At 31.2% G+C, this 13,079-nt stretch overlaps 1 pseudogene; it reads right to left on the bottom strand.

Annotated features, from left to right (window-relative positions):
• Positions 1-3,649: 3,649 nt before the first annotated feature.
• On the bottom strand, positions 3,650-7,665 carry LOC120218825 (annotated as a pseudogene).
• Between the last annotated feature and the right edge of the window lie 5,414 nt (positions 7,666-13,079).

Below are 13,079 nucleotides of genomic sequence, written 5' to 3'. Positions count from 1 at the left end.
ATTCAATTTAGAAATTAAATTGGAAATATAAGGATACCATATTTTACGAGAAAAGTTGAACATTGTGAAAGCGGGATAACAAGTTTATTACACATATAACATAAAAGAAACCTAACAAATTTTTAAATAATTTTCATCTTTAATTTTACGCAAATCGGGAGAAAAGGAGAAAAAAAAGAGAAAATGAAAAAAAAGGAATTTAAATATTACCTTAAAACTACGTCGTTTTGGGTAACTGAGAGCCTATAAAATGGTGTTATTTTGATCTTGAGCCGCTAGGGATTGGACAATTCAGATTGGATTCGTGCATTGTTTAAATAAATTGGGTAATTATGTTGTCGGTCCTCCTTAGTTTAATTATATTCTTTGTTTCAAAATTTAAAGTTAAATTTTTTATTTTGACATCATTAGTTTTTAGTTTTAACAACTTAATCCATGAATTATCTTTTGATGATTCTCACCTTTAACTAATGTTTTTTGAGGGGTCGAATTGTATAAGAATGTACAAGTAAAAAACATGTTCATTGATGATAATACAACATAGAAATATTATTTTTTTTTACTTGGTAAATATAATTTCTATTAATATAATCATAAAGCCATGACCAAACTTAAGTGGAGGAAAAGATTACATAACACCTTACAATACAGAAAAAATGTTCCAATAAGGTCCACGTCAAGATACAATGCATTACCCTTACTAACTACCCACCTATCCTATGCATTAAGGAAGAAGAAGATCCTATGAGAATATTGAATTCCCTTTCAGCTTCTAAATTAATTTCAATCCCCGCTGTGTTTTCATACTTTCCAATGATATCCGAGCAGATTCTCTATCTCTTCCGATGGATTAAGGAAGAAGAAGACCCTACGAGGAAATTGAATTCCCTTTCAGCATCTAAATTAATTTCAACTCCAGCTGTGTTTTTCATACTTTCCACTGCGATCCGAGCAGCTTCTCTATCTCTCTCCCTTTGTTTCAGTTCAACACGCGTCTTCGGTTATCCAGTTTCGATGATCTTTTTCCTTTGTTGTTTTGTCTTCAGGGGATTAACAGTTTTCGATCTGTTCAACGTCTGTTGAGCTTTGGAAATAGTGTCTGCAAATCGGCTTTTCAACATCGCAGCACGACTATCTGCGTAACATCAAAACCGACATTCTTGAAGTTGCAGATTGTATCATCAACACTAATGTAAGATCAGCCATATATTATTATTACGTGAAGTTATCGTTCTAAAATCAGCCATAAACGCTATTGAAACAACTACGTACCTGCGATTCTCGTCTCTTCTTTTCGCACCGTCGAACACTGTGGAGTCGAAGTAGTGTGCGCCACCACCTTGGGTTTCTTCTTCAACGAGCCACCGACTCCATCCACCGCCTCTGGTCTGCGCTTGGAATTCTTGAAGTCGGAAGATTGTGCATCGACAATTGCTTTCATCTTCTGCATGGCAATAACTTTCTGACGATGTAGGGTTCAATGATTTTTCGATGACAATTAGGATTTTAGGTTTATATAATATTTCAAGAAACGCTTTTAAAATATTTTTTTTCTTCAAGCTCAAGAAATACATTTTCATTCGAACTATTTCAATTTGTTTAAAACATGTATTGCTTAGATTTTCGCGCATCACAACCCTTTGTTTCTTCCATCAGGGTCGCATTATCATTAATCCAACGACTGCCGATGACTAGGCGGTGAAACAAATGACGCTTAGGGTTAGTGACCGAGGAAAGAAGAGTTTTGATTTGAATCTTTTTTAATTAATGTAAAAAACATAAATGTAATTTGTGTTAATTAAAAACTGAATTCAAGCCAAATTTGACTCGAAAACTCAAATTTTATTTTTTAATTTTGAGTTGCTCCAGTTACATTATTTGAATCAACACAAATTAGTGATTCAGTTTTTGAGTTCGAGTCGAGTTGAAATTTGAAATTTTTGAGCTAAACCAAAAATAAAAAATTTGACCAAGTATTTTGACAATTTTCTAATTTAATCCATAATTTCATTATTCCTTCAATTCCTCCTTCATTTTAAGCCTACTTTTTTTTATCAAATTTGAACCACATTCTTCTAAATCATTGTAAAATACACATGTACTTTCAATTTCTATTTTTGATAACAAGTTTTCTATTTTCCAATTTGGCCCATAAATTTTTCATGATTTCCTTGTTTCTTCAATTCATCTTTTATTTTAAGTCCGTTTTTTACTAAAATTGAATCACATGCTCATACAACACTATAGAATACCTATGTAACTCTAATCCTTTTTACTAAAAATGTAATCATATTTTTATCTAGTCCATTAACTTTACATTTTACTCAATTTGGTCTTTTGATTGTAATTATTTGCAAATTCTTTTGACTGCAATTATAATATGTTAATATATTTTAGAATTTTAGATTGTATTTGATATATTAAATAACATTATAATGTGAAAATAATATAATATATATATATATATATATATTAGAGAAAGTTGAAAAATAGGAATTAATTCTTACCATAATATAATTAGAGTATGCCCAAGCATCTATTGAGATAAGTTTAAGCTTCATGAAGTGGTTATATTCAAACTTTGACATTAATTGTGACGCAATGAATTTCTTGGGGTAAAGGAAAGAAACGAGAGGGGAAAAACAAAAAAGAAAAAAGAAAGGAGAAGAGAAAGAAACGATTATGAGTTTATGTAGTTCAATAAAGGTGGTAATGCCTAAGGCTTAAATTAAGAATGAGTTTAGGTGGAAGATGGACTAAGGGAGTTGATAAACACTTGTTATAGTCAACTTCACACAAACACTCAAAAATTTTATTTTTTGATCGGTATTTCTACACTACCTATGCTGAAGAAGTCTATGAAACTTGAACAAATGGAAGATTTCAAAAAACTGAAATAGAAGTGTTCTAAAAGGTCTATCAATTGATTATACTAGTTGCTTCATTTTGTCTGCATTCGATTCAAATGCCAAGATGAGAAAAAAGGGCATGTCACAATGTTCACACTGATAGAGGAAAAAAAAGTGACATCTCGATGGCTGAAAACTTAGAAAAAGGATTATAACTTTGAAAATTTAAAGAGCGTGATTCTTTTTATATTTAGTGAACTCATGTTTTGAGATTTGCTTTAATTGTAAGCCTAAAAGGGAGCATTATTTTGTTTCTTCAATAAACGTAACTGTGTCGTCGAATTCAATTTTGATTTTCGTAGACCTAAACATTTTTGGTGTTTTAATTTCACCTTAAATTTATTGGTGGCGACTCGTAATCTTTTCAAAAGTCGTACCATTAAATTTTTATTTTGTTTATAAAACGGTGTCGACAATATCCAAATGTTATTTTTTTCCAAAATCATACCTAATGTTTAGTTTAGGTTTCATTTTGATATCCCTTCGTTAAAAATTTAACGACAATATTAACGTGTCACAATAAGATAATGTCACATCATCATTGAAAAAAAAATTAAAAAAATATCACGTCATCAATTTTATTAATTCATTAACAATGGAGTATAAAAATGAAACTCAACTAAATATTAGATATGGTTTTGAAAAAAAAAATAAAAAGATTAGATGCCAAAACGAAACAAAAGCAATAGTTTAGATACTACATATTTAATTTACCCAAGTTTATTACAAAGTTACAGCCTAAAAGAAAACATAACAAAGATTTTAAAGAATTTTCATTTTTAATTTTATGGAAACGAGAAGGTTTCCATTTTAATGCTTAGGAGTAAGAGAAGGAAACGAGGGTATCGACTGCAATATCAACTTCCTGCCACTCCGACCACCACCCGGGGGTCGACCCTAACTCACATTGAGGAGGAGAGATCCTCTTACTGTTGGGGGATGAAGTTTTAATGCCGGGTCCTGGAGAAGAATTGCCTCGTAGAATCTCGAGTGTTTCGTCTTCTGCAACAGATTGGAAATGCTTTTTGATAATGTTCGGTGGTCGGATAATATTAGGCTTTCCATATCTGTGTCCGGTATACAGTGCGGAAGACGATCCAATGGCGATAAAGGACCGTGGCGGTTTACCCTTAGATGAAAATGCCAGTTGAACCAAAGGTCTGTGGAGAAGAATAATATTGACTCTATAGCAATAATATATATTGTTTTTATCATGGAAAAAACTTCAAACAGTTCAAGGAAGAAACCTGCAAAGCTGTGATGGAGTTGTTGGGAGAGCAGCTGGATTTTGCTCTTCGTTATTCAAGATGTCGGTTTCTTCGAATCTTTTGTTTGTTGCATTCTTATCGGAATGATCTGTTTCTTCTTCTTCTTCGGGCTCTCCTTCAGCTTCCAAAATAGAAGATCCTGTGTTTCGAAGTAATCGAGATGAATAAGAACTTGAATAACATAGACCGGTCAAGAACAAAACATCAAATAGATTCTTACCTTCTTTCCGACCAAATGCATTCTTACAGCCTTCGCATCTGCAGTTAATGGAACATCCAACGCCACCCTTTAAGACAAGAAAACGACTTCTAAATCAGTTTATGTAGAACAACATCAACAGAGGGTTTTTTTTTCTTCTTAGGAGGAACACTTGAAAGCATTCACAATATTTCTTCAGGCAGTTTGATTTCTTGCAGTTACATCCTCGTTTATGTCGAGCTGAAGCCGGTGTTGTGATCAAGTCATCCTGCGAGAATAAATGGCGGTTAGGCTATGTGACAATTTGCAGTTGACCAACTAGATAGAGAATAGCTATTCCGTACCCCAACTTCGGGTATCGGATCAGAGGTTATGATCACTTTGGGAGCAAATGCAAGTGGGTTTCGAGACTCGATCTGCTTGCGAGTTGCAAGTACAGTATCTTCATGGATAGGCTTATTAAAGCAGTCTTGACAAGAACATGGCTCGATGCAGTATACACCGGCAGCAAAGCATTCACAGTAGCTGAGAAAGAAGGTTCCGATATCCAATGAGAACATAAACAAAACAATCATAAACCATAGTAGATCACAGTGATAAGCAGGAATACGGAGAAGCATGTCCTGTAATTTAAAGCAAAACTAGAAGAACTTACAGTTTCAGACACTTTGATTTCTTGCAGTTGCATCTTTTACAGGCCTCACTCTCTCCGGCTTGTTCCAATCTCCGCCTGAAAATCCGTAAGACGACGATGATAAAACAAACGTTAAGACATGTACATTAGATAGAAATAACTAATAAACCAATCAACAACACTCGAGTTATCATACCTCTTCTTTTTCGGACTATTTTGATAGAACTCTTCATTAACTAAATAGACAGAAGCCTGAGAAGCATCTTCTGCAAGCTGAACCCCATTTTCAACATCATCCGTGTCTCTTTCAGTCGAGGCAGAAGCCAATAAAGATTCATGAGTAGTTTCGTTATCTGCTGTGGGTGAATTGGATGTTGTGGTGCAAGGGAGAATTAGCTTTTGTGTCTCGGACGATAAAGTTTCAAGCTTTGAATTATTGTTATCCCTCGAGGCTATCGCTAGAGCATTTAGGTGCAAACCAATTCCTGGTACAATGCACCTTGAGGAATCACCGCCAGCCTTACTGGGCTCCAATTTGTTATCTCCAAAAGAGTTAGTATTTGAACCACCATCTAAGCTCTTCCTCCGTGCTGCCAGCATCTCAAAGTCTAAGCAGCGCCGTCTGAACCCACGATGCAAATTAGAATCAGGCTGTGCACAAACATATATAAAAGCATCATCAGTAAAGGCAGATCAAGATAGATGACTTTCATGATAATTTTCTGCATAACCAGCTAAACAAACTCGTCAAACTGAAACTAGTAAAAGAACAAACATGTTTGGAGTTTTCTACTTTTCTGCAACTCTTTCAAATATACAGCATTTTTTAACTGAATTGAATATGGGGTGGACATGCGATTTTCCATATAATCAGTCAGACTGCCGGACGCGAAGTTTGTCACATCATTATCCTCCAAACTTTCATTGAAATGATTTATTTCGCTGAGCCCACCAGTTCCTTCAGTTTGAACTTGATAATCACCGATATCATCTTGTGGGAACTGCGAAACAAGAGTAGAACAAAATGTAGTACCAGGGTCCAATGATTTCTGAATTACACCCCTAAAAGCCTCAGAATCATTGGGGGAACTAAAAATCAATAGGTCAGATGTCTCAGGAATCAAACTCTCCCACTCAGATCCAATAGTTTCCCTTTTTCGCTCAATCTGGAAAGTGGCTGCTACTTCCACGCCATCAGATAAACCTTTTTCAGAGGACTCTTGAACTTCCTCTGATAAACCTTTTTGAGAGGCCCTCTTGAACGAACGGAACAATTGCGCGAGATTTGAAGGTTGATTGAGAGACGCAATTCATTTCTATTACACAAGGTGTTGGATCACAGCCAGGGCTACCACAATCATATTTTAAGGTCTGTGGCAGCTCGATTGCAATCCTTGATGGTTCATTATCCAGCTCAAAAGAAACCTCACCCAGGGAAACTCCTGGATCAAAATTCTCCTGGACATCCACACACGCCTCCTCAATCGTACTAACTTTAGTCCCATCCGCAGAAGACAACTTGGGTTTCGATGGATCTGTAGAGCTATACCAACAAGCAAATAAAAAAGAAAAGAAAAAGAGACTATAAAGCATGAAACTAAACAAAATCAAGAATGTATAATAATAGTTGCTTACCACTTGAACTCTGTTGGTGTGCAATCAATTTTTCATATAATTGTCGTAACCATCATTTGGGTGGGCCCAGAATTAAGCTTCGACTTAAATAAATGTGTTAGAACCGCCATCAATTATTAAGTTGACCAGATATCTTAATTTACCATCTTATATGATCTGTGTTTTATCAGAAATAAATTGGATTCGGAAGTCGATTATAGTCAAGGAATGATTAGAACCCTTGTACTGCCCTTTCGGTACCAATTTAATTTCTCGGTTATCTTAGTTGCGAAAGCTCAAAGTTAAATTAAAATTTAAAATTCGATCCAAATTACTTACCTTTGATCAATTAAAACTTCCCTAAAAAGTAAAAAAAATGTTAGATCGTAAAATAAAATAAATAAATGTTAAATAAATCAAAGAGAAAAAGATTTAACAAAAAAATATTAAATTAAGAAATAAGAAAAAATAAAGTTAAAATAAAAAGAAACAATAATAAAGTAAAATAATATTAAAAGAGAAATAAATAAAAAATGAAGAAAATGTTAAATTTTAAAAGAATTTAAAATAAATAAAAAATGAAGCAAATATTAAATTTTAAAAGAAATAAAATGAAAAGAGAAAGAAATATAAATTTTAGAAGAAATAAAAATAATATAAATTTTTAAAAAAAATGAAGAAAGTGTTAAAGGATCAAATTGGAACAAATTAAAATTTATGGATCAAATGGATGTTAAAAATGAGCTGCAAGAGAAAAATGAAATGAAAGGGGTCTAAATTGCGAAATGTAAGAAATTTAAACAAGGATTAAATTGAATATATTCAAAATTCAATGGTAAATTCACAACAAGTGACCAAAATAAATTATGCATCAAAACTACAGGGACTGCAAAATAATTTAAGAATTTTATAATTACAATAAGGCCTTCTCTATAAATAACCCTTAAAACGAAAAAATCATTTTAACCCAACTTAAAAAAAACACTCCCTTTCTTCAAAAAAACCTCTCAACCCAAGCCAATCGGCTGAATGACCCGCCATAGTTCCTAGCCACGCACCGTCGCCGCGCTGGCAGTGGCAGAAAAAACTAAGTTTACCTTCCCGTCTCCTCTCGAACCCGTAAACTCGAATCCACCCCCCAAAAATAAAAAAAATACCTAGATCGAAGTAGATCTAGATCCCAAGGTTTTCAACTTTTACCTTGATTTCCGATAAGATTATTTGCTCTCCGACGACCCTTGCCTTCCCGACGTAGACTTTACACTTTCCCGGTAGCTTTCGACGAAGGCTTTGATTTTTTTTTTTTTTGCTATATTCAAATGGTTTTTTGTGTTTGGTTTGATTGATATTTGTTGCTTGGTTTTGCTCGATCTTCTCTCTGTTAATTGTTGCCTTGTGTTGCTCCACCGGTGGCCTTTTATAGCCTCTCGAAATGAGTTGTAATCCCGATTCCGTCGGGATTTGGGTGTGGCCGATTCTTCTCGGCATGTTGTTCATGGTTGTTTGTGACCGAAAATAGGGGAGAATATCTTCCCTTTTTGCTTTAGTTTTGTCCCGATTTTGTCTCGCCTTATTCGGTTTTGTTCTGATTTTGCTTCGAGATGGTTTGTTGACAGAAATCCCAGGATGGTTCAGTCCCGGGTTGTCCGATTTACTTCAATTCGTGCACTGTTTGTTCTTGTCGGGCGTTTTGCATGTTTGGCTCTTGACCTCATTCATTGTGCGACGCCCTTGACTATGTGTAGAAACCCTAATTTGATTTGGGCTTTGAATCGAGTCTGCTGTATCAGGCTACCCGATTTAGCTCTTTATTGAACCCAAATTTGGATCTGGACAAAAAAAACAAAAATAAGACAATAAATAAATAATATATATATATAAATACAAATAATAATAAATAATATTAATATAATATATAAATAATAATATATAAAATAAATAATATTAACATTATATAATATATAGTATATATGTTTCTTAAAGATCGTTTTTAAAAACTATATATATATATATATATATATATATTCAAAACTATATTATATACCTTTTAAAAAATCGTTTTTTAAAACTATATATTATACGTTTTCGAAAACGTGTTTTCAAAACTATATAATATATGTTTTTTTAAAAACGTATTTTTAATATTATATATTTTCAAAAACTGATTTTTAAAAAAATATATATTATACACTTTCAAAAACGTTTCTACAACTATATATTATATGTTTTTAAAAAATATTTTCAAAAATAATCTCCAGATAAAAATGAGTGACTACAATAATGTATATTATAGAAAATTTTGAACAAATATTACATTATACTCACCCTAAACTATTCTCTCTCTATATATATATATTATAGAAAAATGCGTTTTTGGTGCGAGGAAATTGATTACGGTAAAATTATGGTATGTCACGAAGTGGAATGAAAAGGTAGTGATGTGGGTATTAAATTGACACCGTTTACTTAGAGAGAACATGGCTTCCCCGAGAGTCCATAATGAAGAAAATAAATTATAATTATTTACTTATTTTATAACTAAAGTTTAACCCTTTTTAAACCAAAATATAAATAAAATTCTAATGATATTTTCTTTAAAAATTAATATTATATTAAGTTTTTTATATAAAAAATAACCGTGTGAATTATCGGGTTAAACTCGGATTCATCCTCCAGTGCTTGTATTGATATTAATGTGGCATATGGTCCAAAGAGGCTACGATATAACAGTGAAAACGAAGGCAAATAACAAACAAAGTAAAGGCTTAATACCAAAAATAGCTCCCAAAGGTTTACTAAAATGATCATTTTGGTCCCTATTATATTTTTAGCAGTTTGTCCCAACGTTCCGCTTTGGGACAAAAAGATCCATCTGTAGATGAAAACAATTAGTTAACATATTATTAACGCTCTAAAATATGAGCTTTTTTAACCTAAAATGAAATGTAGAGGCTAAAATACCTTAAAAAAATAAGGGATAAATTGATTATTCTACCAAATATTAAGGGTCTTTTTGCCTTAAAATGAAACATTGTGGGGGCCAAAATGCTTCAAAAAATAGAATATGAGGTAAAATGACCATTTTGGTAACCGTTGGGGGGTTAATTTTGGTATTATGCCTAAAATAAAGGCTTAATATAAAAATAAATGTTCAAACTACACTTAAAGTTTTTTTTTGCAAAGAATTTTTGTTAATATAGATGTCTAACATTTTCTCCTTTACACTTTTAGGCGCCAAGCGTTAAAAAATTACTAAGTGGCACATGTCACGTTTATATTTTTTTATTTTTTTAAAAATAAAATATTTTTTAAAAACATTTTTAAAAAATCTAAATGCGACGCATGTCACTTAACATTTTTTTAATGGTAGACACCTAAAGTGTAATGAGAAAATATTAGGTACCTATTTTTAACAAAAAAAAAAATCTTTACATACCAAAAGTTTACTTTCAAGTATAATTTGGACACTTGTTTTTACATTAAGCCTAAAATAAATATCAAATTAGGTATATGTTGATGAAATGATAAATAATTCGATATTCTTTAAATAGATTTCAAGTTGAAGATAAGATTTGAAATCTATTTTAGAGAGTGAAGTACAATTTCGGTATTGTATTAATTTATAATTTCAAAAATTATGGAGGAGGCGAAGGAAAATTTCCCATTTGTGAATCGGAGAGGGATAATAACACAAATAATATTATATATATATGTAAAAAAATATTATAAGTAGATTCAAATATATACAAAGCCCAATCAGACTTCAAATAAATTTGGTTGAAAGAATTACTTTATAATTTTAATAATATTACAAATTTTTACAGTAATTTATCTAACTCAATAAATTAATAAATTAAATGTTAATATTTATATAGATAATAATAATAAATTGAGCCATGAAATTGACAAGGAGCTCCGTGATCAAGAACAAACCTTAATTTGCACATCTTCATCAAATTAGGTTTGAAAATCCCATTTTTTAGGGTTTATAGTTTCACATCAACTAATCCACCCATCATGACATGTAATGGTTTTGATCCAATTTTTTTTATTAATCTGGGTAAGTACAGGGTAATATCTGATCAAAGATAGACTTAATACAAAAATAAGTATCTAAACTACACTGTTTTTCCCATTTGGGTGTCTAGACTTTTTTTTCCAGTCAATCCAGGTACTTAACATTTTCAACGTTACACTTTTAGGTGCCTCGACTATAACGGGCATTAAATTTCATCATTAAGTCGTGTCCATTCAGGGAATTTTGATTTTTTTAATAAAAAATATAAAATTTATAAAGGTGGCACGTGTCATTTAACGGTAAAACTTAACGGCGATAATAGTCCATATACCTAAAAGTGTAACGTTAGAAACGTTAACCACTTGAATTGATCAAAAAAATAATTTAGGCACCTAAATGAAAAAAAATGTATAGCTTCAAATATAACTACGAGAGGTTAAAATCAAAGTCTAGGACAACACAATTACCTATTTCTCATTTTCATCCAAGTCAACCTTTTTTGGTACTTTTCCAAAACTTTTGTAGAGGCATTATTGGACTGGAATGGTCTCTGGGGATGGGGAAAGGGGTGACCTTCACTAGGGTACTTAACCATAACCCTGGTCCATGCACTCATAAAAGTAACGTCGGATTTAAAATATATATATATATATATAATGAAAAAATTTAGATATAAGATTTATAAAAATAAAATTTAAAAGTGAACGCTAAATCACGTTATAACAATCATTGGTATTTAAATATGTGACCTACAAATAATAATATTTCTTTTAACCAGCGAAAAAATTAATTTGTGCAGCTATACTTATTTAATATACTAAAAATAATTTATTTAATAACTATTTTATCACAAATAATATGTTAATTAAATTTAAAGTAAGATCTAAAATTACAGCAATAATAATACTCTTTCCCAATTCACCCAGAATTCCTTGCTATCAAACTTCATGCCAAAATCATTGTGTCGACTCCTCCATGCCTGCTTTTAGCACGTGCCACGTCAACAACCGAGACAATAAATCACTAATTCTTAGAAATAAATAAATAAACTGTAACCTGTACTAATTATAGTGATTAATTTATATTGGAACTATTACAATATTTTTATTACATTAGATAATATTTTAATTCAATTATCAACTTAATCGAAAATATAAAAATATCTTTAATGAAATATAAACATTATAATAATATTTTATATAATTTAAAAAATAAATTATAATTATAGGTGATGTGATAAAAGATTTGTATATAAATTGTAAAAAACCTATACTGAAATTTAAAAAATAGAGTATATAATATATAAAATTATTTGAAACTTTAAGTAAATTCAATTTGCTTATTTTTTTTTTACAAATTTTAATCAACTCAATATATAAAATAAATTCAAAATTTTATGTAAACGAGAATATGATTATATTATTGCACAAATCAATTTATCTCGGTAGTTAAATGAATTGTTATTATTCGTAGAAGTTACATGAATTGTTGTTATTCGTAGAAGTTACAGGTTCATGTTTAGATAAATTTGGGGATTTTTGCTTCCGATCTAGGGGAATTGGTATTAATTATTCATAAAATGGGAAAATTCAGGGTTAAATCCTAAAGTTCTTAGATTTTTGAAACTACCCCAAAAATTTCAAAAACTTACAATTTGATCCTAATTTTTTTCCTTATTACAACTTTAATTCGATACTTTAAAACTAGCCCCTAAAATGGGGTGTGACAATATTATTGCACAAATCAAATTACCTTGGTGGTTTAAGGAATTGTTATTATTCGCAGAAGTTACATGTTCGAACACCAACAACTATAGACCTGCAGTAAAGTGATTGAACATTCATTATCAAATGACTAAAGCCTTTTCAACAAATACTATTTCGTAATCGTATTAATTTAATAAAGTAAAATATGATTATACTATTAAACCCTACAATCTATTCAATAAAGTATTAATAATATAATAAAATAAATAATTAATAATTACAATACCAATGTGCATTAGTCCTTATGCATATGTATCTTTGGAACCTAGATATAAGCAAAAGTGTTGGAAGTCTATATCTGAATGTCGGATTGTGTGTTCATATAATAATTAATGACTTTAATTAGCTGACTAAATTACTTAGGATTAAATAAAAAATTAATTAATTCCTGGATGCTTTGCTGCAGGAAAGTGAACAGAGAAGTCATACATTAATTCCTTCTGAGAATGATCCATGTCATGTCTGGACAAATTATTTTCTTACAGGTTATTGTTCGATCCTGTTTGCTTGGTGTGTTACTGTTATGAAAACTTTGATTTTTTCTGGGATTTTGGGAACTATATGCTTTTTAGGGTTTATTTCATGTTATTTTGTTTGTTTGTTGATTTTTAGGGTTTATTTTCATGTTAATCGAATAATATTTAATAGTCATAATCAGGGCGTTTGTACCC

This window comes from Hibiscus syriacus, unplaced genomic scaffold, assembly GCF_006381635.1.
Source record: "Hibiscus syriacus cultivar Baekdansim isolate YM2019G1 unplaced genomic scaffold, ASM638163v2 tig00000778_pilon, whole genome shotgun sequence".
NCBI classification, from domain to species: domain Eukaryota; kingdom Viridiplantae; phylum Streptophyta; class Magnoliopsida; order Malvales; family Malvaceae; genus Hibiscus; species Hibiscus syriacus.
The sequence above is the reverse complement of the archived record's forward strand: the minus strand, read 5'-3'. Positions and strand labels throughout refer to the sequence as shown.